The sequence below is a fragment of the Ochotona curzoniae genome, unplaced genomic scaffold, assembly GCF_017591425.1.
Source record: "Ochotona curzoniae isolate NIBS_2020 unplaced genomic scaffold, NIBS_Ocur_1.0 contig_2321, whole genome shotgun sequence".
NCBI lineage: Eukaryota > Metazoa > Chordata > Mammalia > Lagomorpha > Ochotonidae > Ochotona > Ochotona curzoniae.
The window spans coordinates 10,966,118-10,991,409 of NW_024465421.1; positions in this window are offsets into that span (position 1 = coordinate 10,966,118).

Genomic DNA, 25,292 nt, shown 5'->3' on the forward strand with positions numbered 1-25,292 from the left:
ACAGTTATCACCAACTAGGGGATGGAATTTTAAAAAATATATTTTGGGTACAAAAACAAATCATGCAACATATGCATGGCCTTTACATAATTCATTTTTCTGTCAGCTCTTTGAGGACTCCCTTATATGCGTGATTTTCAAAAATTTGAAACCAGCGTTGTGGTGCAGAGGGCATTGCCAGCATCTCATATGGGTAACTACCTGCTCAACTTCTCATCCAGCTCCCTGTTGATGCACCTGGGAAAGCAGTGAAAAAATGACCCCAGGGCTTGGCCTGCTGCACCCACATGAGCTCCAGGTTTGGCTCTGGCCTTTGCAGTCATTTGGGTAGTAAACCAATGGATGGAAGATCAACCTCTCCCTGTCTCTGTTTATGTTACATCGCTTTCTCTCTCTCCTTCTCTATCTCCCTCTTTCTCTCTGCTCCCCCATAACTCTGATTTTCAAATACATATGTGTCTTCAAAACATTTTCACATTAAAATGAATTTATGTTCTAATTTTGTAGTTCCACAATCTTCCTTGAAGTTCTTCCATATTGTGCCTTTCATTACATCAAGTACTTTATAAATATTGCTGAGTTCAGTGTTCATGAAAACCCTGTATGGCATATATAATCACCCTGTATGCATATATAATATTTACAGATAATTAAGACTCAAAAGTTATTTAAAAGTTGGTGGATTTCATGTACTTATTAATGACAAACAGAACAAAATCTGAAAACAGATCACCTGTGCTTCACTCCTGTGTAACACTGAATCTTTCCTCTATTCTTCACTATATAAGTCTGCCTGTCTTCAGAAGCTCAACATGGTTTAGTCCCCAGAAGTGTGTCCAATGTATTGCTAGTTAAACAGCCATGGGCATGGTCAACCCTGGGATTCCAGAAGAGGAGAGAACTGTTGGAGGAACATGGCTTCCTTTCATGACAACAATCCCATTCCAAATGTGCTTGGACTGAAATCATGACAAAGAATACTCTTCGCCAAAATCCTAGTGCACAACTTTGGGGTGACATGTGAGTTGTTTTACATTACAGGTTAGTTTTTGCATTAGAACCTTAAATACAAGTAAATCTCTTTTTTTTTTTCTTGTGGAACACAAGAAAAACTATAAATAACTGCAGGTGATCTAACTTGGGAGCTCGGGGAGAGCAGACAAGGACCCTGGCATTAAGTCAGATGTCACTTTCTCTCTTCCTTGTGCTGATTCCTAAGCAGAAAGGACACTATGCAGACAGTGACACTACACTGACCATAAAGGACCAGGTGTGATGGGCTAGGTCCTGAGTCAGAGGTCATCGATCCCTCTGATCTTCTTCTGCTAATGAAGCAGCCAGGCCTTCCTATCAGCTTTTCTTGGGCACTAAATCTTGATGCTGTGTTTTTCATTTGGTCACTGAAAGTTACTGTTTTGATAACTCTCCAGTTCTCCACATAGTTCTTAGCACTAAGCAACTGTCCAAATCTAACCTGGACTTTTTCCCCAGGGTCAAAGTTCTGGATTTGAACCTGATCACTTCTCTTTACCAAACTTAACTGAAGGCTTCTTCAAGGCCTTGCTGATAGAATTTATTTTGCTGCTCACCAGTCACAGCTGAGTTTCTTTTTCAATCATAAGGAAAATTCAAGACTAGTTTCAGAGGCAAAAATTAACCAATCACAGAGGTCAGCAGGGAAGAACTGTTAGGTAAACTCAGGCTAGGCTTGTCAATATGATTAACACTTGTAGATATTTACCACTGAATGTTGCCTCCTCCGTGGCTGATCTAGAGCTCATAAAGATATCAGATTCTAGTCCAGTGGGACCAAATTTGGCTCAATACTTATTTTTATAATTAAAGTTTTATTGACACTCAGCCATGCTCATTTGTTTATGTATTGTCTATACCTGCTTCTGCACTGTAACTGCAGAGTTAAGGAATTGTGACAGAGACCATATGGTCTGCAAAGTCTAAAATACTTACAATCTGGCCCTTTATGGTAGCAGCTTGCCAACTCTAATCTGGTCTTCAGAATATGTGAAAGAAAAATATGTCGGGTCTCTAAGCTGAAAACTGTCTTGTGCAAAATTCTATCTCTCACCTCGCCATTAGGGTAGAGATATCATGAATTAATATGCATCCAACTTAAATAGTATGGAAGTTTTAAGAAAGTTATTTTATAATCCTTCTATAGAGAGGTGGAATCAAGGTGCCCTCCTCTTGAATATGGGGAGGTTTGTGGCTCAGCTGTGACCAATAGAACATGGTGGACCTAATGCTATGTGGCTTCTGCAGCTGTATTCAGCTGGGGGGAAAGACAATGTAGTTTTCACTTTGTTTGAACACTTGTATTGGAGCACTGATCCATAATTCAAGAAGTTTAGTTGACCTGAGGCCACCATGGTATGAGGAAGCTCATGACATCTACAGAGGCCACAAAACGAGTACTCTGATCCATGGTCTGTACTGCTTTGCCAATAGCCAGCATCAACTACCTACCACATAAGTGAGATCTGACTTTTAAATCAGTCTAGCACATGCTAACATCTGACTGGAATTTCATGAAAACTACCAACTGATTCTTCCTTGCATCCTGGAATCACAGATCACAAGAGAACTGAAATAATTGGAGGTTTTTCAATTGTGATTTTCAAAGACAGGACTTCTAACTTTCTATTCTTCAGGTAAGAAGCTTAGGTGTTTTCTAGCCATCTTGACAACAAAGCAGTGTCAAAATATTTAAAACTCAATTCTTGGATGTGTAAGAGAGGAGGGGCCACAAGGCAAACCACTGCCCCAACTTTGGAGGAACAGAGACACAACTTCCTGAGATCCCAGCTTATTGGAGCAGAGACTCACTAGCAGAATGAACACTAAGTTAGAAACATTTAAAATATAACTGGCAAATTGCTGGATGCTCAGTATGAACAAATCTAAGCTAAAGCTTCATGGAGACTCATAGTCATACTGAGTTTTACTTCTGTTGCTTCAACCAGGTTCTCACTGTGCTTCTATCTAGGGAGAAGAAAAGGACCCATTTTGAAATAGACAAGAGCACTTTGTTGTTCCTAATGAAATTTGTCCTTGTGGAAAACTGGTTGAGCAGAGTTTAATCTGCTGGGAGAAAGGAAACACCCAACTCCATCCCATTCTAGCCTTTCATGTGGAAGAAAATAATTTCCCAAGTGTAGTCCACTGCAGCCATTCCATTCCAATTAAGGGAAGAGCGCGAAAAAGTAAGAACATATAAAGTTCACAATCCAGAATCTCATTAAAATTAAGCAGGGGATGATAGATATTTTCCTATCTGGCCACACCTTGCTACCATATCACTAAATATGTCCTTTATTATAGCATTTTTATGCAATGTATATTAGTAAAAACTTCAGACATCAATAGTTTAAATGAACCATTCAAAAGATGGAGATTGTCAATGATGGGTCAGAAAACTATGTCTACAAGAAATCTGCTTTAAATATAAAGACACATATGAATTAAAAGTATTTGAAGAAAAAAGATATACCATGCTTACATTAATCAAAAGAAAGCAGGGATAGTTAATATTATTCACAAAGAGCAAACCTAAAAATAAGGAATCTTATCAAGGCCAGAGAAGAGCATTACATAATGATGAATGGCAGCTCTCCAAGAAAATATATCAATCATGAACATGTATGCACTTAACAATAGAACACCAACCTACACAATGCAAAAACTGATAGAACCATATGAAGAAATCAATTAATTTAATGTTATAATTGGATATTTCACCACTTTTGTGTCAGAGAAGGATAGAGCCAGGAGATACAAAATCATAAAGTCAGCTGGACTCAACAACGCCATCAGTCAAGCAAACATACAAGTGAAAAACTACTTCATCCAATAGCAGGAGAATAACAATTTCTAATGCTCCACATCGGGGATCCTAGGAGGACATCAAGTGGCCGTCCCACATCCCCAGGAGTAGCCTTTTCCCATTCTCTTCCTCCTACCCCCAGAAACAGGAAGCAACAATAAAAATGAATAGAAACAATTATCACAATAAAATGAAAACAACTGTCACACTCACTTTCCTCCATTCCCCAAGCCTCTACCCTAACCAGCAGTCTCTATGGGCACACATCTTTCTCAACTATGAAACATCATCAAACATAAAATAAATATATCTTTTAAATTATAAAAAAGATTAAAAAGATTAAATAGAATATGTAACAAAATGTACTATATTTGGGGCCACAACCTTTAACATTTTTTAAAAACAGAAATTATATACAATGTCCTCTCTCAGGAAGACAAAGGAATTAAACTCAAAATCAATAAAAGAACACTAACTAGAATATCTCAAAATGCATACAGTTTAAACAGAACATTTCCAAAAAAAATATGAATCCATGAAGAATCTCAAGAGAAAATTTAAAATATTTTACTTAATGAAAACAAAAGCATTATTCATCAAAATTTCTGGGATGCAATGAAAGTAGTACTTCCAAGAAAATTTATAACATTTAACGCATATATTAGAAAGTATCTAAAATCAATCTTCTAAATTCATATCTAGGAGCAGAAAACTAAGTCTAAAGTAAGCAGAATCAAAGAATAAACAGTATAAGAAGGAATCAATTAAATCAATGGAGAAAATGAACACAACTAAAATCTTGTGTTTGGAAAAAAACAAATTAGAAATGAGAAGGGAGAATGGGTGTTGCTGTGCTCTTAGATCTGTATTTCTAAATGCATGAAACTTGCTCACCTTCATTAAAAATAAAATAATTTTAGAAACAAATAAAGCCAATAGTCATACTCAGAATAACATCCTATGAATTACTAGTATCAGAAATGAAAAAGGGACCTGGTATCATGATTCAATGACTAAATCCACAAATGGCAACGGGAAGGAATTGGGGATGGGATGTATCATAAAAATCAAAATTTTAAATAAAAATTAAAATTAAAAAGAAATTAAGACTGAATCCAAAATAAATAAATAAATAAATCCTCAGATTGCAAGCACCAGGATCCCATAGGGGATCCAGCAAGGGCCAGTTTGTGTTCCAGCTGCTCCATTTCCCATTCAGTAAACAGCTAATGCTCTGGGAAAACAGTAGAGGACGGCCCAAAGCCTTGGGACCCTGCACCCGTGTAGGAGATCCGGAAGAAGCTCCTGGCTCCTGCTTCATATCAGCTCAACTCTTGCCATTATTGTCATTTAGGGGCGTGAACCAGTAGATGGAAGATCTTTCTGTCTATCTCTCCTTCTCTCCATAAATCTAATCTGCTTTTCCAATAAAAATAAATAAATAAGAAATGAAAGACACTATAGTCACTATAGACACCAAGGACATTAAAATAATAAGGGAATACTATGACAATTCCTTGTGTACATATTTGATAACACATGTAAAACTTCCCAATTCATACCAGAAATAAACTATTTGAACAAGTTTATACGTATTAAAGAAAGCAACAATCTCCCAAGCAGAAGGCACCAGGCCCATATGGGTTTGCTGGTGAATTCTACCAAACATTTAAGGAAGCAATTTTACCAATTCTCTGCAATCTCTTCCAAAAGATAGGAGAACAGAGAATTACTTCTTAATCCGTTCTATGCAACCAGAATAACCCTAATACCAAACCAGATGAAGCTATTACAAGAATAGAAAAGCCACAAACCAAGACCTCTCATGAGCACAGAGGCAAAATTCTCAACAGAACATTAGCAAAGTGATTTCAACAACATGTCAGGGGAGGAAATTTGGTCAGTGGTTACAACGCTTACGACGCTTTCATCCCCGTGACAGTGCATGATTTTAAGTCCTGGCTTTGCTCCAATTCTGGTTTTCTGCTCTCGTACACTCTAGCAGGCAGGTGGTGGCTCAAACACTTGGATCCAAATGGGAGACCTGGATTGAGTTCCCAGCTCCTGGTTTTGGCCTGGTCCAGACTGGGTATTATGGGTATGTGAGGAGTGTATCAACAGATAAGAGCTCTCTCTCTCTTTCTTTCTGTTTCTCTTTCACATACATATGCTTGCTCATTTTCTCTGTCTCTCTCTTACGATGTCCCCCTATATCTAAGATAAAACAAATAAATATTTTTAAGGAATGACATATCAGTGATGAGTTAAAAATTAAGATTGGAGAGCTATACTAGACATCCTTGTAAATCCACAAGCCTAAACTCAACTTTTTTGTCCATATGCTGTACAACTTTCCTTTTGCTGCCTGAAACTCAATTAAAAGCTATCTCATTTGGGTTACATATTAAAATGGTCAGTAAATCAGTAGGATATAATGCTAAATTTATATGTTTAAAAATTACTCAAACATTGAGACCAGTGCTGTGGTATAGCACACTAAGCCTCCACCTGAGGCATTGCCATTCCATGTGAGAACCAGTTTGACCCAAGTTGCTTCACTTCCAAACCAGCTCCCTGCTAATATGTCTGGAAAAGCTGCAGAAAATGGCTCCAGTGTTGGGTACCCACATGAGAAGAACCAGAAGAAGCTCCTGGCTCCTGCTTTTAGACTGACCCAGCTCTGACCATTGTGACATTTTGGGGAATAAACCAGCCAATGGAAGATCTTTCTGTTCCTCCCGCTTACTCTACAATCCTTTCAAGTAAAGATTTTTAAATAATAATAATAAATTATTCAAAGAGATGAGTGTCTGGTCTACTGGTTAGGCCACCACTTGGGATACAAGCATCTCATAACAGTATGTCTGATGTGAGTTCTGCTACTCTTCTTCCAATCCAGCTCTCTACTAAAGCACACCCTGGGTGACAGCAGTAAGCACTAAGCGGTTGGGTCCTTTACAACTGGATTGAGAGTTAGGTTGAGTTTCTTGATTCCTGTCTTCAGCCACCAGTTGTGGAAAACTGGGGAATGAATCAGCTGATGCGATCTCTCTCTCTCTTTCTCTCTCTCTCTCTCTCTCTCTCTCTCCCCTCCCCGACTCTGGAAAATATTTTAATAATAAATAAATACGAGTTTAAACCATTACTCAAATAGCAAAATTATTAATATCTGTAAATCAGAACCAGAAGACTAGGTTCAGCCCCCAGCTAAACAATAGGGCTTAGTCTGCACATCTCAGCCGCTCTCTGATCCCAGACCGGCAGCACAGGAACAGGAAAATGATGCAGACAAAAAGAACCTGCCAATGCTACCCCCAAGCTGGACTCTGTCCCAAAACTCTTAGGGAGATCTTCTTAGAAAAACATTCTTCTCAGCTCCAAGTAGTTTTCTTGTTATTGACTGCCTGTGGCGTGAAGATAGAGCTGTTAGTTTTGCTTTAACAAACCCACAAGAGAAAAACCAAGCCCTTGTGACCAAGAGGAGAGAAAGAGCAAAAGTGAATCTGAACCTCATTAGCAACCAGGTCATAGAGAGAGCATGCTGTTGCTGCTGTGTTTAACTTGGGCTGCTTCAAGTGCTCATTTCAGAACTCAAGGTGATCAAAGAGCTAGAAAGTAAAGACATCTTCCCCTCAGTGTCCTTGGAGGGTTCTATCTTGCCAATTTTCCCATTATTTTTTGTCAAGTTTTTCTTGAACAATATGGAAAGATAGAGTTGGGACAGGATTGTAGCTGGGAGAAGGTAGAATAGAAAGGGACATTTGAGGCCACCCTAAATCACAAGGCTGGAGGTAGGGAGTCTGCTGAGGAACCCATTGGTTCCAAAAGTGTCTTTGCCAATCCCTGCACTGAGCCGGCTTCCCCAGCAGAACTGCAAGGATGAGCATCTCACTAGCTCCAGTGAGCACCAGCAGAGTGCCAAGACCCAGAGGGGGCTTGGAACTGTAAACTTCAATAGTCAGTAATGATCACCGTGAATTATGCATGCCTGTTGAAGAACGACAGTTCTCTAAAGCCTAAACACCTAGTCATTCGAACACCTGAGACACCGGACATCGTGAGCCCCCTAAGCAGTGTTGCAGAATATCAAACTCTACATGGCGGGCACCTGTCTCTCAGGGGAGCCCAACCAACACAAAACCATCAATGCAGACACACGCATGGCTTGATTCATGGGGCGAACACTTTCTATAGCTACTGCTGGGTTAAGTGACACAGCGGAGAGAAGCAGACACAGGCAGCACACCACTAGCAGACTGTACAAACAATCCTGGGCATCCTTTTATCTGTACCACTCGCTAATGTTGCTGCTGAGTGAATGAATGAGTGTGCATATCCTAAAGTATCCACCACCAATGGAAGAATCCTTCAAGGGTTACTGTGCAGGGTGGCTGCAACAGAGACAAAAGTCTTCCTAGTACTGGGAAAAGAAATTAAGAAAAATTATGCCTTCTCTTATTCATTCAACAAAGTGTGCATGCCATGACATTTTCCTAAGCACTAGAGAAAGAGCAGTGAAATAAAAAACTAAAAAAAAAAGTTTACCATCAGGGGCTTACCTTCTAGTGCAAAAAAAAAAAAAAAATACTGTGTGACCATGATGTTCCAGGCACTGTCAAGTTTATAAATACAGCACCTGACTCAATAGTTACACAACTCCCTTAGGCAGGTACTATTATTAATGTACAGAAATAAATGATGAGTCTGACATTTGAATCCAAGTTGTGGCATTCCAGAGCTTGAATTCCTTTCTCTGAAAACCACATTAACACAGCAGTCCAGATAACAGACCCAATTGCTGATCTGTATATTCTTATCCATACAATGCATTTTTACTATTAAACTCTGAAAAGGAGAAATAAGAAAACGATGCCAATGCCAGCGGTAAAACATCCCCTTGGAGCAGAAACAGGCCATGAGGCAACGCAGTGGTGAGTTGACAGTTTAGCTGGGAGCCAGGAGTCAGGTCTGAGCTAGAACCTGTAAAGCGGGCCAGTTTCCTGACCTGCCAGAGGAATGCAGGTCTAAATCCCTTCCTCCTATTCCACTCATCACAACCTTGATGGTCTAGCGAACTCTGACACCATTATAGCATGTCATCTCGCATTGTGTTGATCAGTCTGCGTATACAGCTCCCCTGCTAGACAGTGAGCCCTGTGTACACACTCTACTGTACACCGGTGTCATCTTGGACATGCCCTTCCAGAGAGAATGAATGGGCCTCTGCCTTTCAGAATCTCCCTTGAAAAGATTTGTTCAAGGTCACAAAAGGAGTGAACAGACGAGGCAAGATTTAGAGGCAAACATGTCCCATTCCAAGCCAGGTATATTCACCTCACACGTACTGACTCAGGAAAGTGCAATCACCTAAATGGCTTTCCTGCTGGGTCACCATATCATTCCTTACAGGCTATTTCAAATATTTCTCTCTCAGCTGCACACACACACACACACACACACACACACACACACACACACACACCTGCTCACTCACAAGTTTAACCCTGGCACATCTCATCTTGTAATCAGGCTATCTTGTGAGCAAAATGTGTCCTGATCTGAATTCACAGTTCAAAAACCCTGTGGAAATATACTTCACAAGAAACATTTAAAATCAATATTTTGCCAACACTGGTAATGCTTTGTTTCTTTAGATGCATGGAATTTTCTGCTATTGTGCTTCGCATGCTTTACATCTTAATTGTTCAATTTTTTTTTTTTAAGAATGGGAGGCAATTTTCCTGCAAGATACTCATTTCTTAGAAAACTCATATTGGGTGAGCCTAATGATGTTACCACAGATACCAAATCTGTAAGGGTTGGCGTCCCATTTGGAAACATAATACGCTCAAAGGGGTAATTGAAGAGAGCCTTTCGATGAAGAGACTTTTTAGAAAATAGAAGGCAAAGACATGAAGAAGCAACACAGGGAGGTACAAGACCTCCAGACTAGTGATGGTGAAAGCCATTAGCCACTCTAGGTCAGAAGGTACCACCAGCACCTGAAGGCAGAGAAGCCTAGATGATGCAGCACCCTGGCAAGACCTCCCAGAGAGCACAGCAGGTGACCAAGAGCGGAGGGACAAAGGAAACATCCAGTTCAGACTGCATCCCAACTCTCCTCCTGCAGGCTGCCTCTTCAGAAGTCAGACATCAGAAAAGAGACAGTCTTGTCAGGTAGGTGACAATTTTGTTGATCCTCCTGGAGTGAACAGCCATCCGTTTGGCTAAAACAGAAAATCTTGTCAGTAGTCACAGGCTTTGCTTCCCATGCAAAGGAAAAGTCCATCAATCATTCTTACAAGAAAAAAAAAAGAAGTGGCTCTCATGCTATAATTAGAAAGTGTAACTGTGACATTTGTGCATTTAACAGCTGAAAGTTCAAATATGCTGCAAGGATGGTGAAAGAGGAAAAACAGAACATGTCTTCCCAGTGCAGGCAATTCTGCCCACGAAATACTCTATTCAAAAGGCAGAGTTTTACAGAGGAAGAAGGTGAGACAGAGAGGCAACTCCTCCATCTGCTGGTCCCCTTTCCCAAATGGCCACAATGGACAGAGACAATGGGAGACAATCCCAAGCCAAGAACTAGGAGCCTTTCTGTCCCACATGTGAGCGCATGGGCCCAAGGACTTGAGCCATCCTCTGCTGCTTTCCCAGGCTGCAAGCATGGAGCTGGATTGAAAGTGAAGCAGCTGGAACACAAAGCAGGGCCTATATGGGATGCTGGCACTCGCAGCAAGAGGATGAGCCAGAAATATCACTACATCAGCATGAGGCAAACAATATTAATCCATAGTTCCTTTCATTATCAACTCCCTTGAGCCTCTCAAAGCACAAGCATGTTTTACACTGGGTATGACTCTTATGAGTGTGTAGATGCAGTCATTTGGCTATACATTTAGAATCCTACACATTAACTTCAAAGGATTTGTTGAAAATTGAATTAAAAGAAATATTTAGGGGGACATATGGCGCAGCAACTGAGAAGCCACCACTTGGGATGCCTGGATTTGAGTCAGCTCTACTTCTAACTCCAGCAGCCTGCTAAGGTGAGCCACAGTGGTGGCTCAACTTGTTGGATCCCTGCCATCTTCATGGGAGATTCAGATGATCTAGCTATGGCAGGTATTTGAGCAATGAACCAGTGGAAGAAGGATTTTTGTCTATCTGTCCATCTCTCTCTCTGCTTTTCAAAAGCATGAGAATTAATTTTTAAAAAGTGAAGCATTTATTTTGGTACAAAAATAAATAAAAAGAAAAAGAAAACCAAACAAAAACTGGGTGTAGTTTTTCATACCTAGCTTCCACGAACTTTTTAATGATCTTTTTTTTTAAAGATTTATTCATTTTTTATTTCAAAACCAGATATACAGAGAGGATGAGAGACAGAGAGGAAGATCTGTCCGATGATTCACTCCCCAAGTGAGTGCAACAGCCGGTGCTGTGCCGATCCAGAGCCAGGAGCCAGGAACTTCTTTCCAGGTCTCCCACACAGATGCAGGGTCCCAAGGCCCTGGGCTGTCCTTGACTGCTTTCCCAGGCCACAGCAGGGAGCTGGATGGGAAGAGGAGCTGCCAGGATCAGAACTGGCGCCCATGTGGGATCCAGGTGCATTCAAGGCAAGGACTTGTAGCCGCTAGGCCACGCTGCCAGGCCCCTTAATGATAAACCTTTTGAAGATGCCTCATCTGCATGGATTTCAAGTTCTGAAACAAAACAATCATGCCTCTTCACTCCATTTTTCACTAACCTTTTAAAGTTCTCTCATAGTTTTCTGTAGTATTTTCTGTTTACTGACTTCAGAAGCCCTGTCCTGCATGAGCTGTGACTCTACCACAATCCCTTAAGCACCAGGTAGAAATTAGAACAGAGCCTGGGAAAAGAACATTGTGGAAATACATAGAGAGTGAAAGGAGATTTCTTAGTAGAATAATGAATTAAGATCTTCAGAACATTCTAGTAACCTTTGTTTCGCTGTATATTAAAAAAAAAAGTTCTAAATGCTTGGTTTCTTACTCAGGTCACAGATAAGCAATTCCTAAACCTACAAAGATGCAAACATTGACTCCTAAAAACCAGGGAAAGGACTTTCACGTGGATTGGTTGGAGACAATCTGGCACGCCCTCAAGGTTAACACATGGACAGTGACCTCAAAGGGAGTGCAGGAGTAACCGCCACCCCGCCCCACCTACTTCCTTCAGAGGGGCCACCTCTGCCTCTGCCCTTTAAAAATGTATAGCCCTTTTTAACCAAAACAGAGAGAGAGATGATGAATGTCCTCTTTTGAGATACAAAATCTCGGTTGATCTTTCCATTTTTGCTCTATCATCTGTCCATTAGTAGCAATAAACTGGAAGGATATCTAAAATGAAAAATAAGGAATATTTCCAGAGTAGAATATGGTTGAACATGCAATAGAAATGAGAACCACTCAGTTAAACACCCAGGGGGACTTGGTGTGCAGCTCTGTCCTCTGCTTCACATAGTGCCCATGACAAGGTCAAACACTGCTGGTCATGGTGGTGGGCTCTTCCCTTGGGCATCAAATGCCTGAATGAGAAGCAACACAACAATCTATCACTCACAGCAGCTCTTTGCCCAGAGCTGGCAACATGCTTTCCAAATAAATTCTTTTTAAAAATATACAGAATAACAATTATTTACCTGGCATTTACATTGCAAGTGATATTCTAAAGAATCGAGAGATGACCAAGCACATGGAAAGATGTCTACAGATTGTCCTGTATTGCTACGAAGCAGAACTGAGCACCTGCAGATTTTTGGTATCTGGGTCTTACATACTGAAGGACAGCTACACATAAATGTGAAAATTCCATAATGTAGTATCATGCTAATTTATTTGTACATTTTTAATAACACAAAAACAGACATGTAAGAGGTAAAAAACTGAATCTATATCCTAAAACATTTTCAACCCAGTATAAGATTCCCCACTCTTTTTTGAGTGCTTAGGTCACCAAAAGTTTTAAGTTTCAAGCCAGTCCTGTTTTTTAAGAGGTTAAGCCACCAACTGCAGTGCTGCATCCCAAATGGAAGCTGGCTGAAATCCCAGCGGCTCCACTTCCAATACAGCTCATTGTTAATGTGCCTGGGAGAACAGCAGAGGATGGCCCAGTGCATGGGCCCCAGCATCCACATGGGAGACCAAGAAGAAGATGCCGGCTCCTGGCTTCAGACAGGCCCATCTCCAGCCATTTGGGGATGACCCAACAGAAGGAAGATCAATCAATCTCTCTCTCTCCCACCCTTTCTCTCTCAGTAACTCTACCTTTAAAATAAAAAAATAAATAAATATTTCTTTTAAAAAAGATCTTTAAGCCTCATTTTTGGGAACAAGAGACCCACATGACAAGGACATGTGTGTCTTTTTTTTACTTCCTTGCTTCTAATAGCAAGTATTTATATACAACCAAAAAATTTCATTGTAAGAAAATTTTAATATTATCCTCTCCCGCAAAGGCACATAAACATCTTCTGTAATTCAAGATGTAACCCAATATTATAATTGTTGAATTTTTGGTACGTTTCCTTTTTCTCTTGCACAGTTGTCCATATATATGAGCATTTTTTAAAGGAAATTATAATGAACAAACTGCCTTTGCAATCTCCTTCCCCACAGAGCACACTGTGAATAATATACTGCATATTCAGCCACATCATTTTATAACTTTTATCATTTTCTTTATTTCAATGGTAATATATATTCATTGTGAAGTCTTATTAACTGTGTACAAGCAGAGAGAAAAAATAAAAATTACCCAATTTCCAATACCCAGACATAACCACTTTTAATAGTTTGTCATTATTTTTCTCCAGTATCTTTTCTACATACTCACGAGTTTCCATGAATGAGAACACATTGTACAGAGTTTTTGGCAAATTAGTTTATCATTTTATAGATGTTGTGAACATCTTCCCATGTCATGCAATACTCTACAATACCAGCTGAGTGATCTTCGGAATATAAAACAAGTTTTCTAAAACTAATGTTCTTTAAACATTATTATTTCAAAAACCCTCTAATATATATATGGAGGGGAAAAAATCCAGTGAGTTTCACAGTAAAGGAAGTTAAGAAAACACTCATATCTGAGCCATTAGAATACACATTAGCTATTAAAACCTGAAATGTCTACAAATGAAAAGTCTCGACTCAGTTTATCAAACTAATTTGAACAAGATTTGATGTTTTGTGGTGATTCCTGCATAGAAGTCTCTACATACCATGTGTTTGGAACATTTAAGTTTGCAAATTCCAACTAAAAATATTGGTGTCACAGTGAATATCCTTGTTTTGATACTTTATACCCTTTATATATTTCAAGGTAAATAAAATAGAGCCGAGTTGTCAACTAGAAGCACAGATTTTAAGTATTTCTCTCCTGAAGAAATGCCTTCCAGAAATGCTGGGCTTCCATGCAATTTCTCTGTAAGCAATAAGAATACCCATTTCCATGCATATTATTTATGTACTTAACATATTATGCAGTACATAAATAATGTGTACTCTAATGTCAAAGGCAATAAACATTTATTGTCAAAAGCTTTTAATTAGTAAAAGGAAAAGAGGATGGAAATAACCTATATTATCACAACTCAGAGATAATCACCCATGTGTGAGGCAGTATATAACCCTGTTTGCTTTGCTAGTTTTGAAAACCTCTAATTAGGCAAGTTCCATATCATGTCATTTTTTTTCCATTTAATATTATTTCTTTAAGCTTAAGTCTCTGCTTAAGTTTATATCTATCTTAATTCTAGAAAAGCTAAGTCATTTTTAAAAATAGCTATTGTCCTTTAATTTTTAAGGAGTTGCTTATTCCCGTGTTGTGCTGATTTTCTACCGTATTTGTTGTTTTACTGTTCTGGGGGGCATTGTTTATATATTAAAGGTTTGCTTTTCAAGCATGTCGTAAACAATCCCCCCCAGATGATTGTTTTTCAATTGTACTTGATATTTGTTTTCTATATAGAAATTTCTGATTGTCATACAATTAAATACGCAGAATGTGTTTTCTATAGTGGTTAGCTTTGATGTACAGATTAGGTATTTATTCTACGCTTCCAAAGAGTATTATTTTCTTCTTAGTACTCATGGTTTCCTAAGGCAAGGATCATCCCAGGAACATGAGCTTCCACTCATTCTGAGCAGTCCTCAATGCTGTTATTGTCATCTGCACGAGCACCTCTCAGTCCCTTCCCCGCGCCCCCATCACCTCTCCCTTCTGCAGTGAGCACTGCCTTACCAGGACACTGTCTCTCTCCTGCCCATGTCTACAAAGTCAAGTTTCATGCTGATGATGGCATGTCCTTTTTTGCTACTAGGTTCTGCTCATCTAGATGGTCCATTTAAATTATTTTATTTCTAATAATATGACATAGGTAAATTATGCTTTTTTAAAAAATTATCTATTTTATTTGAAAGGCAGAGGTACAGAAAAATGGAGAAGGAGCTCTTCCATCTCTGATTCATTCCTCAAAGACCCACTATTGCTGGCGCTGGGTCAGGTCAAACCCAGAAGCCAGCAGCTTCTTCCAGGTTGCCCATAGCAATGACAGGGGAACCAGAATTCAACCCATCCACTACTGGCTTCCTAGGTGCAACAGCAAGGAACTGGATTGGAAGTGGAGCAGCTGGAATTCAAACCAGTTCCTATATGGGAAGCCAATGTAGCAGGTAGTAGCTTTACTCACTACAACACAACACTAACCCCTATAAATCAATTATTCTTGGGTGCATATATGCGTTACAAAATATATCACCAAGGAACTTCTCATACTCCTGTTATTTAAAGTAGTTCCATCTTCCATTTAAACAGGTGTGTGGTGATGAGTGCCACACATTGAATGGCATCTGGTTTAGTAGAGAAGCTTTCAGGAAGAGATGGAACGATCAACTACAAATAGAGAAGAAGTTGGGTTAAGATGCTCATAAAAATAGGGAGAATAGAAAGACTGGGGGGAAAGGCACAGTAAAAAATATAGATAGATAGATAGATAGATAGATAGATAGATAGATAGATAGATAGATAGATAGATAATGACAGGGACCTTTTTTTTTCACAGAGACAAACCAAAACGGAAGCAAACCATAAAAGACCAGTGTAAGCCCCAATTAGAAAAACATAGAAAAGACATCATTAGACCGAAGCAACATTTGAAAAGAAAGCTACAGCCTGAAATTTAGACAAGAACAGTATTTGAAATAAAAAACCATTGCGGAAGTATACATAAGAATAAAAATTACATGTGAATTTATGATTTGACCTGGCAAACCCATTTCTAGCAATCCATTTCAAATATACATCAATTGAAACATCAAAAAAATGCATGCACAAAACTGTTCCTGGCAACTCCATTCATATTCAATAAAGACTGGAAGAAAAATCCTTATCAATATGAGGCTGGCTTGCATAACTATGATATATCCATACACCCTAAAGCAATAGAAGTGAATTTAAAATATCTATACATACTGTTATGTAATAACTGTGATATTAATAAACAAAACAAAAACAAAAAAATCTGTGTGTGTGTGCAACGAGAAACCAAAATCATCACTTAAATGTATTTATTTTTGAAAGACAGAGCCAGCCCAGAAAGATATCTTTTTCTTTCTCTTTTCTTTATTTTTCCATCATTTATTATTATTATCATCATTATTATCATCATTTTATGATGCAGTTCCATAGGCCCTGGGATTTCCCTTTACCCCTCCCCAAGTTCCCTTTCCCCCACGGAGTTCCCCTATATCATTACTATAGCATAGTCTTCATAAACAATCTTACGCCCATCATTGTGGGCACGGACAATGGCAGAGTCCAGCATCCTATTGTCAAGACATAGTTAACAGTTCGAGAATCCATCTTTGATTTGGGAGTAGAAATGCATACTGCATTGTATCCTCACATCTGGATATGGTAGTCTCTTTACACAGCTAATATACATTCCCTTAAATGAAAAGCCATAATACAAAAATCAACACCTGGAAGAAAAAAAAATTAACAATGTCATGAAGTTAAATAACATGCTACTGAATGACTAACGTGTCGCTGAAGAGATAAAAAAGAAAAACCAGAACCTTCTTGAAGAAAATGATGCTACTGTATGATCTATGAGTCAGTGAAGAAGTTAATGAGAAAGTGTTTTGAAGAGATGAAACTAAAAACAAAAACATCAAAATCCGTAAGATATATTTTCCGCTGATCTTTGTTGTTGAGATGTGTCTCCTGTAAGCAATAGATGGGTTTTGCTTTTTTAACCAATTCTAGTCATCTATGATATTTGATTGTTGAGTTTAAGCCATTTACATTCAGAGTTAATATAAATAGGTGGCAATTTGGTCCTGTCATTTAGCAATGGGTTGTCCATTGATTTCATCTTCTGTTGTTATTTTACTGGATGTTCTTCACATTTGCCTTTAGTTTGGGTGGGCACTATTCCTCTTCTTTGTCAAGAGAACATCTTTAAGTATCATCTGTATGGCAAGTTTGGAAGATGCATATTTCTTTCAACTGTTTTTCACTGTGGAAGAATTTTATTTCATTTTCAAAGGCAAAGGAAAGGCATAAATTATTCTGGGCTGACAATTTTTTGCTTTTAGAATCTGGAATATGTTGCCCCATTCTCGTCTAGACTGTAGTTTCCTGTGAGAGGTCTCCTGTGAGTTTAATTGGCATTCCTGTGTATGTCAGTTGATTTTTTTCACATGCACATCTAAGGATCTTTTATGTTCAATTGAAGAGAACTTGATTATCATTTGTCACTTTTGGTCAACCCTTTTGGGAGTTCTATGCCCCTCCTAGATGTTGTTTCCCAATTCTTTCTCCAGATTAGGGAAATTTTCTTTTATTACTTCTTAAACACATTTTTAAACTCAGCTTCTCTTTCAGTGCTTTCTTGCAACTTCCATAACTCTTATATTTGGCCTTTTAATAGTGTCTCTTAATTCTTGAATACTTTTTTTTAGCTTGACCCAGCTCTGCTTTCAGCTTTTTTATTTTTCCCTATTGAGACAAGAAATATATTCCAATTCGGAGATTAATTTTTCTGCTTCCTTCATTCTATTATGGAGACTTGCCACTGAATTTTTAATTTGCTTGATTGCATTCTTCATTCTCAATAATTCAGCTTGATTTTGTTTCGATGTTGCTATTTCCTGTGTGGCATACTCCTTAAATTCCTAGAACTCCTGTATGTGCATTAACCGTTGTTGATAACAAGCTTTATAATGAGTTTTCTATTCCACATCTCCCATTTTCTCAATGTATTTCTCAGTTAACTCTGAGGTTGGCAATGGCTTTTGCTCCTTGGCAGGGGAGTATTCAGCAATATTCATTCTGCCTTTGTCTCTTCTTTTGCTCTTGGTAATTGTATTTCTGGTTAAAAAAAAAAAAAAGATCCTACTCCCTAGGGCAGGTTTCTAAGCTGTGTCACCCACAGATCTACAATTAGATTATATTTGTTGCAGTTGGTGCATGGCTCTTTGTTTGCAGTCACTATGCCACACCCTCCAGCGAGTTCCAGGTCTGGGTTCTTATGTTAGACTTTCGCCACAGTCTCCAAAGCCCCAGCTCCTTACTCATCACTCTCCATCTCCTATGATGCCGTGCTAAGGACTGCACTATTATCTGTATAATCTTTCTCCCACTTCTTGTTAGAGCAGTTCCCAAGATTAGGAAAACACCAGGTGTCCTGTAAAGCTAGGTTGTCGGTGGTTCTGATCTTGCCAAAATCTGTTGGTAGATCTGAGGGGCACATTGACCTATTTTGACCCATATGATGCCAAAATTGGCATTATTTTCTCATTGGGACCAGTGTAATGCACTGAGCTTTAGTGCACTCAGTGAGTTTACTCCCAGCTCAGCACATGTGCAGCTCACTATTGTTCCTGTAGTCTGAAAGCCTTTGCCACACTATAAAAAATTATGCCTGATGTGCCACTTGTGGAATTCTTGATCTGCTGGCCATCAAGTCCTGGGACTCTCTGAACCTATTTGAAGTGGAGCCTGTAGAATGCCAAGTCACTGCAATTCAGTAAACTCTAAATTTCACTCCCAGCTTAGTATGTGCACAGTCCTGTCCCATAGCCTTCACTTCCCTACACAAAATGATGCCTGATTTGGCTCTAAGGGGCAGACTGGGCTTTGTAATCTACCCTGTCTTTGCACTGCCCATCTGGGATTCTGCAACTCTGTCTCTGCTCCTGGTCAAATCAAACAAACCAGCAGGACAAGCAGTTTTTTGTCTGGGTTCACCTCCTGAGCTCCTGCCGACTCCCCTTCCTACCTGGTTGCTGGTGGAGGGTCAGTTGCTGTGGAGCTCAGATCGTTGCTTGCTGAATGCCGCTGGGGTATCTGGCCACTGCAATCCCACACTGTTGTATCTGCTGCTCTGTTGACTCTCAGTCTCCAGGTGCCCCTCTGCTGTTGGTCTGTCTTCTTATATTTCCTGGAATGTGCCCTCTCTGCTTCACACTGGCTAATGCTTCTCCATCTGTTTAAACATGTCCTTACTCTATCCCACCATCTTGATTCCAGAAAGATACCTTTTATTGACTCCTCAAATGCCCACAACAACCAGAGAAGAGCCAAGTCAAAGTCTAAAGATAAGAACTTGATACAGATTTCTCTTGGGTGGCTGGACTGTTAAGCCAACACCTACTACATCTCCAAGTGTTCATTAGCAGGAAAGTGGAATCAGACAGGGAGCTGAGACTCAAACCCAGGAACTCTGTTATAGGATGCAGGCATCCCAAGTAGCATCTTAATGTCTGTGCCAAACATCATTTTAAAAACATTAATAATAGAATCAAGGAGTGAGTAATAAAACCAATGTTCTTCCAAAGACATTATATTCTATAGATATGACTTTGGACCAAAGCTTTAAGAAAAGCAATCTCTGAAATTATTTAGAAATAGATGAAATGTGATTGTCCATTAGTTGTCAATTGTGAAAACTACATCACATCATATTGTTTGTGCTTGAAGAAAAGTTCACAATGAAGACTTTTTTCAAGACATTATCTTACAGTCAGACCACCCAAATTCTGCCCTTCAACCACTCTTTCCCCCCATTAAGACCTATAAAAAAGTGTATGCACAGAAAAATGAGCAGGCAATGAATGGAAAATCACACTCTATTGTTTGATCTGGCTTTGCTCCTAAATCTCAAAGCAGAAGTTGGGCAGAATGAGTTGTACCATATGGTCTAAAGGCTGGAGCCTTAAGGGGCTCTCTTTCTCTCCCTGAATATGTAATGCTACTTCTACAAAGAATGTCCAATCCACCACAGCCTAAGGAAAGAACTTTCATTTCCCAAGACCCTGTGTGCTGCAAACACATCCAAATCAGTTTTCTTCAAATCCAAGTTCCCTGAAACAGAACAGACAGAGTTGGACAGAGAGGCAGTAGGAAAAGAAGAAAGAAAAAAAAAAACCTTGAACCTTTTGCATCTTTTAAGCTCCCATCTTCCTGGACGCTTTGTTTATTCTAGAGATGCCAGCAGTGTGGTTGGAATTCATGACCAGCTCTTTCCCCACTGCCAATGCCTCACCTTGTGGAGTCTATATCAAAGTCTCTATGACATTCCACTTGGAAGAGAGGAATGCCCGTCTGGCAGAACTGGACTGGTTGCTGCAAGAATGGGTTGTTAGAATGCAAATTTGACTTTCTCGGGTTTCTCCCTTGCATCTTTTCTCACAGATGATCCCTGCCCCGTCCTTTTTTTTTTTTAACCCCTGTATCTGATGCTGCCTGTCATGAAATCCTCCCTAGAAGCCAGTATCAGTGTCATGCTTTCCGATTTGCAGAGCTCTGAACAAAAGAAATTTCTAATCTTTTTAACTTATGTAGACGTAGGTATTTTGCTATAGCAATAGTAATGACAAAAATGGATGAAAATTGTTATGGTGGCCCTTGCAAGCTAATGTATTCAATTTCCCTCCAAGATGCCATTGAAATGTCCACTTTTTTTTTTTAAAGCTCTATTCATACTGGAAACCAGAAAATGTGGTTATATATGGATTAAAGACTGCAAAAACTTCCAATTATTTCTTAAGTTTTCTATCATCTTTTGCAGGTTATTCCTATGTTGAGGAAATCTTCTGTTTTATGAATGTCTCTTTTCCAAACCAGAGGCCTACAACAGTCTTTTCCAGCTTCCATTGCAACCATGGCCCAGTCTTGTGATCTGGGCTCTGCCAATCACACAAGCCCGAGCAACCTGGGGCACTGACAACACATGGAAGCCATTTTCTGATGAGAATATCTGCAGCTGCGATGGATAACTTAGCGGCTGTTACCATCCACACGCAGCAGCAATAGAGTTACATTTTCCTGGAGCGCTCACAACCAGATGAAGTGTGTTCCGAGCAAGTAAGTTCCACATTTGATTCAGCCCCCGAACGCTCCTAACATCAAGCGAATTGGTTCAGTTGTTTGCAACCCAGGACCCTGACTGATCCAAAGCAGGGCAGGTGCTCAGCACTTTACATACATTTAATTCTGAAGGCCATCCTTGTGCTGTCCTCCAAAGATGTAGGCATAATGAGATGCACCCAAACCTTCACGAGACCCAGGGGCAGAGACCACAAAGTCCATCAGTACTGCCCGACAGGCTCCAGAGCTATTCTCAGAAAAAGCTGCCCTGCACCCTGCGTGCCCTTAGACTCCAATAACATTGACCTCAAAACATTGTTCCAGATGAACTTCCAGGGCTTTGATAAGGAAGCTGGAGCAATGGATTCCATAAGAAAACATCTACAACTGGCATTGAAGTAAACTAGCTGCTTTCCCGGTTTTCTTCCAGGCCGAATGGCCTGAGGCAAGCCACATGACCTCCCTGCACCTCCAACATACTCTCCTAAAAAAATGAGGATGGGTGATGCAGACCAAATGAGATAAAGCAAGTGGAAGAGCTTTGAAAATTGAGACGCACTGCACAAATGTGAGGGTCTATTATTAATTTAGAGAAGAATTGAAGAACCTAAAATTGTCTTGCATCTGAATAGCATTTCTTATTCTGCAACACAGTTTTCTCATTTTATCTTCACATACGAGAAAGGAGGACAGTTATTATTATCTCCATTTTACAGATGAGGAAACAGAAGGAAAAGTGACAATGCCAGCTCTGGAAGCCAGGTGTCCCAGTTTCGAAGCCCAGCTTCACTCCTGTGTGTTTGCAGGTAACCCACTCCTATCCACTGCGCAGGCGATACAAACGAGACGCCAGCAGTCTACACCCATCCGCCACGGGGCGGGAGGTTATCTGTAGGGTCTCATCGTTTAGAATGATATTTGGTCTACAATTCTTATTTTGGACTAACAAATAAACTTGTGAAGAAAAACAATGTAGAATTACAGTTTCTTATTTGCAATTAAGGTCAGGTGGAAACCCAGAATTAGATGAACTGGTAAATATTGACAGGAAGTCAGAGTACGTGTATGGAACGTGCACCTGGTCCCATCGCCGCCTTTCTGCCATCCTACAATCCCAAGGTCACCACCGACAGGAGAAGCTATTCTCTGAGCCAGCAGTGATGCATGCACTAAGCTGTACCTAAAAATTTCCCACAGAGAGCAGGACAAATGTCAAAACAGGGCAGCCAGTTTGAGAATTCACAGGCCACTTTGTTTTTATCATCACTACTGTAACAGTTACTGAAGAGTAAATTTCAGGAGCATTGCTTTTAGGTACAGTGGTTTTACAACCACTGGGGGTTCAAGACAAGCCCAGAACATAAACTGATACAATTTTTAGAAATAATTTACCAAAGAACATTCAGCTAAAAAGCTTTCATGATGCAAAATTTTTATTTACTGATTTCACTTTATTTGGAAGGCAGAGAGGCACACAGAGATCTTCCATTCATTCTTCCAAATGCCTACCATAGTCACTGCTCCCGATCTCTGCCTTTGTCATTTCACCATGAGCAAATCTGCCAGTCTTGCTGTGGGACTGTGACAGATTGGATTAGTGTTCAGTTATACCCACTCGAGGCAAGGTATACTTCTGGCTTGGCCATTTGGTAGGTTTACTGCATCGCTTGTGTGTGCCAGTCCCAGGTCAAGTCCTGAAACAGCACCATGTGCTTCCAACTAGTCTGCTTCATACACATCATCTCCTACAGGAGGAGATGCCCTAGGAACTGGTCTATCCAAGAAGGGTGGAAAAACATACCAAGACTGGCACACAACTTGCATCCTGGTACTCAGAGCATGGAATCCTAACTAAGTGAAACTCAGCCAAGGTGTAGACCCATATTGGCAAGTAGATGCCGGATAGTCTAAGCCATATTTTATGGTGGTCTGCTATGTAGAATATTGCTGCCCACTAAATTCCCTCCAGAATATATGGTATCCTATAAAAATTCCCTTCATACGGGCCCGGCGTGGTGGCGCAGTGGTTAAGGTCCTCACCTTGCACACCCGGGATCCCATATGGGCGCTGGTTCTAATCCCGGTGGCCCCACTTCCCATCCAGCTCCCCGCTTGTGGCCCGGGAAAGCAGTCGAGGACGGCCCAAAGCCTTGGGACCCTGCACCCATGTGGGAGACCCGCAAGAGGCTCCTGGCTTCGGATCGGCATAACATCGACCGTTGCGGCTCACTTGGGGAGTGAATCATCGGACGGAAGATCTTCCTCTCTGTCTCTCCTCTCTGTATATCCGCCTTTCCAATAAAAAAATAAAATAAATCTTTAAAAAAAAAATTCCCTTCATACAATTTGCCAGGCAGTTGGAAGAGGGACCCAGAAAGTCCCTGTGTTCGCCATTGTGCCTTCATTACTCTAAAACTCCACCAGTGTCATTGCTGTGGTAGGCAAGCTCAAAAATTACAGGATCCAAATGGAAGGTTTTACACTTGGCTGCCTGACCTCACCCAGGTGTCACTGGGTTAGACCGAGCAGAAAGACCTTGCTAATCCTGCGCCTGACAGTAAGGATAGTTTGATGTCTCTATAGTTAAGAGAGTTAACACTAAGAAGAGATGATAGCAGCATATAAAGGCAAATCTATATCTCTCCAATGACACAAGAATTCTTTTATACCTCTCAGAGAAACCTTATGTTTGTATCTTTTTAAATCTTATGTATTTTTTGTCAAGTGCATTACTAACGCACTCATAGAGGTTTCTGTATTACCAAGGATAAACGCCAAGTTCCTCTGTGTGCCTATAAATATTCATTATCTAACCCCTACCTGCTCACCTGAGCAGTTTCATTTCTCATTCTTTCTCATGTCCACACTGTTTCCTTCATGTTGAAACATTCTATTTAACTTCAAAAAGTTCATGGAAAACTGACACTTCAGAGGTTTTTTTGAGTGAAAAGATGTTGAAATCCATGCAGTTTTCCACAATAAACAATTCCTACAACCATCTCATATGAATGGATCTCAAAATTTTCGCACCAAAATAAAATTATTGAATTCTGTCTTCTACAAACATTTTGTTTTTCAAAAAAAATGTTCCTTATGTTCCAATGAATATCTTCCCCTTCAATCAGGATGTACATCTGGTCATTTTCTTTTAAACCTTCATGTTTTCGTTCTAATATTTGAAAGGCAGATTTGAGAGAGAGAGAGAGAGAGAGAGAGAGAGAGAGAGATCTTCTATCTGCTGATTCACTCCCCAAACGGTTGCAGTGACCAAGCTGAGCCAATCCAAAGCCAGGAACTGGGAGCTTCTTCCGACAACACCACAGGAATCATAGGTCCCAAGGAGTTGGGCTATCCTCCACTGCTTTTCCATGCCATTAGCAAGGAGCTGGATCAGAAGTGGAACAGCTGAGACTAGAACCAGCATCCATATGGGATGTTGAACCGCAGGTGGAGGATTAGATTACTACACCACCACGCCGGTCCCAACACCTTATCAGGGTCAGGACTAAAGAGCCTGCAGTGGCTGCCCAGGATAAGAAATTTAAAGAGGCATTAACTGTCAGAGCTGCACAAGTGTCTCCTTTAATCTCGTGACCCGGCACTGACTTCACTGCACCACATACCTAAACTTACTCTTGATGCCTTCCCTGATGCTTTCCAGCCCTTCTCCAAGAACTTGTCCTCCTTCTTCATGCAAACTCTTTCGCTCTCTACATAACAGCATTTACTAAAATGGATTGCACAGGGCAGAGACTATAGTTACCATTTCTCCCCAAAACTATAATGAAATTCCTGAGGCTGGCCACTTGATAAAGAAAGAAGTGTTCTAGAAGTTCAATAGCACTTGTGTGGTTAGGGTCATAGTTTCATGGTGCTGGTATCACAATGTTGAGAGTGTAGGTGGCGGGGGTCACACAGTAAAACAAGAAGCCTGATGAGGGGGAGTAGGGGCTCTTTTACTAATACTTGCTCTCTCAGAAACTAAGATCCTACAAAGACTCAGTCCCTTCAGGGAACAGTGACCCCCATAGCTCTATCAACTCCCTCG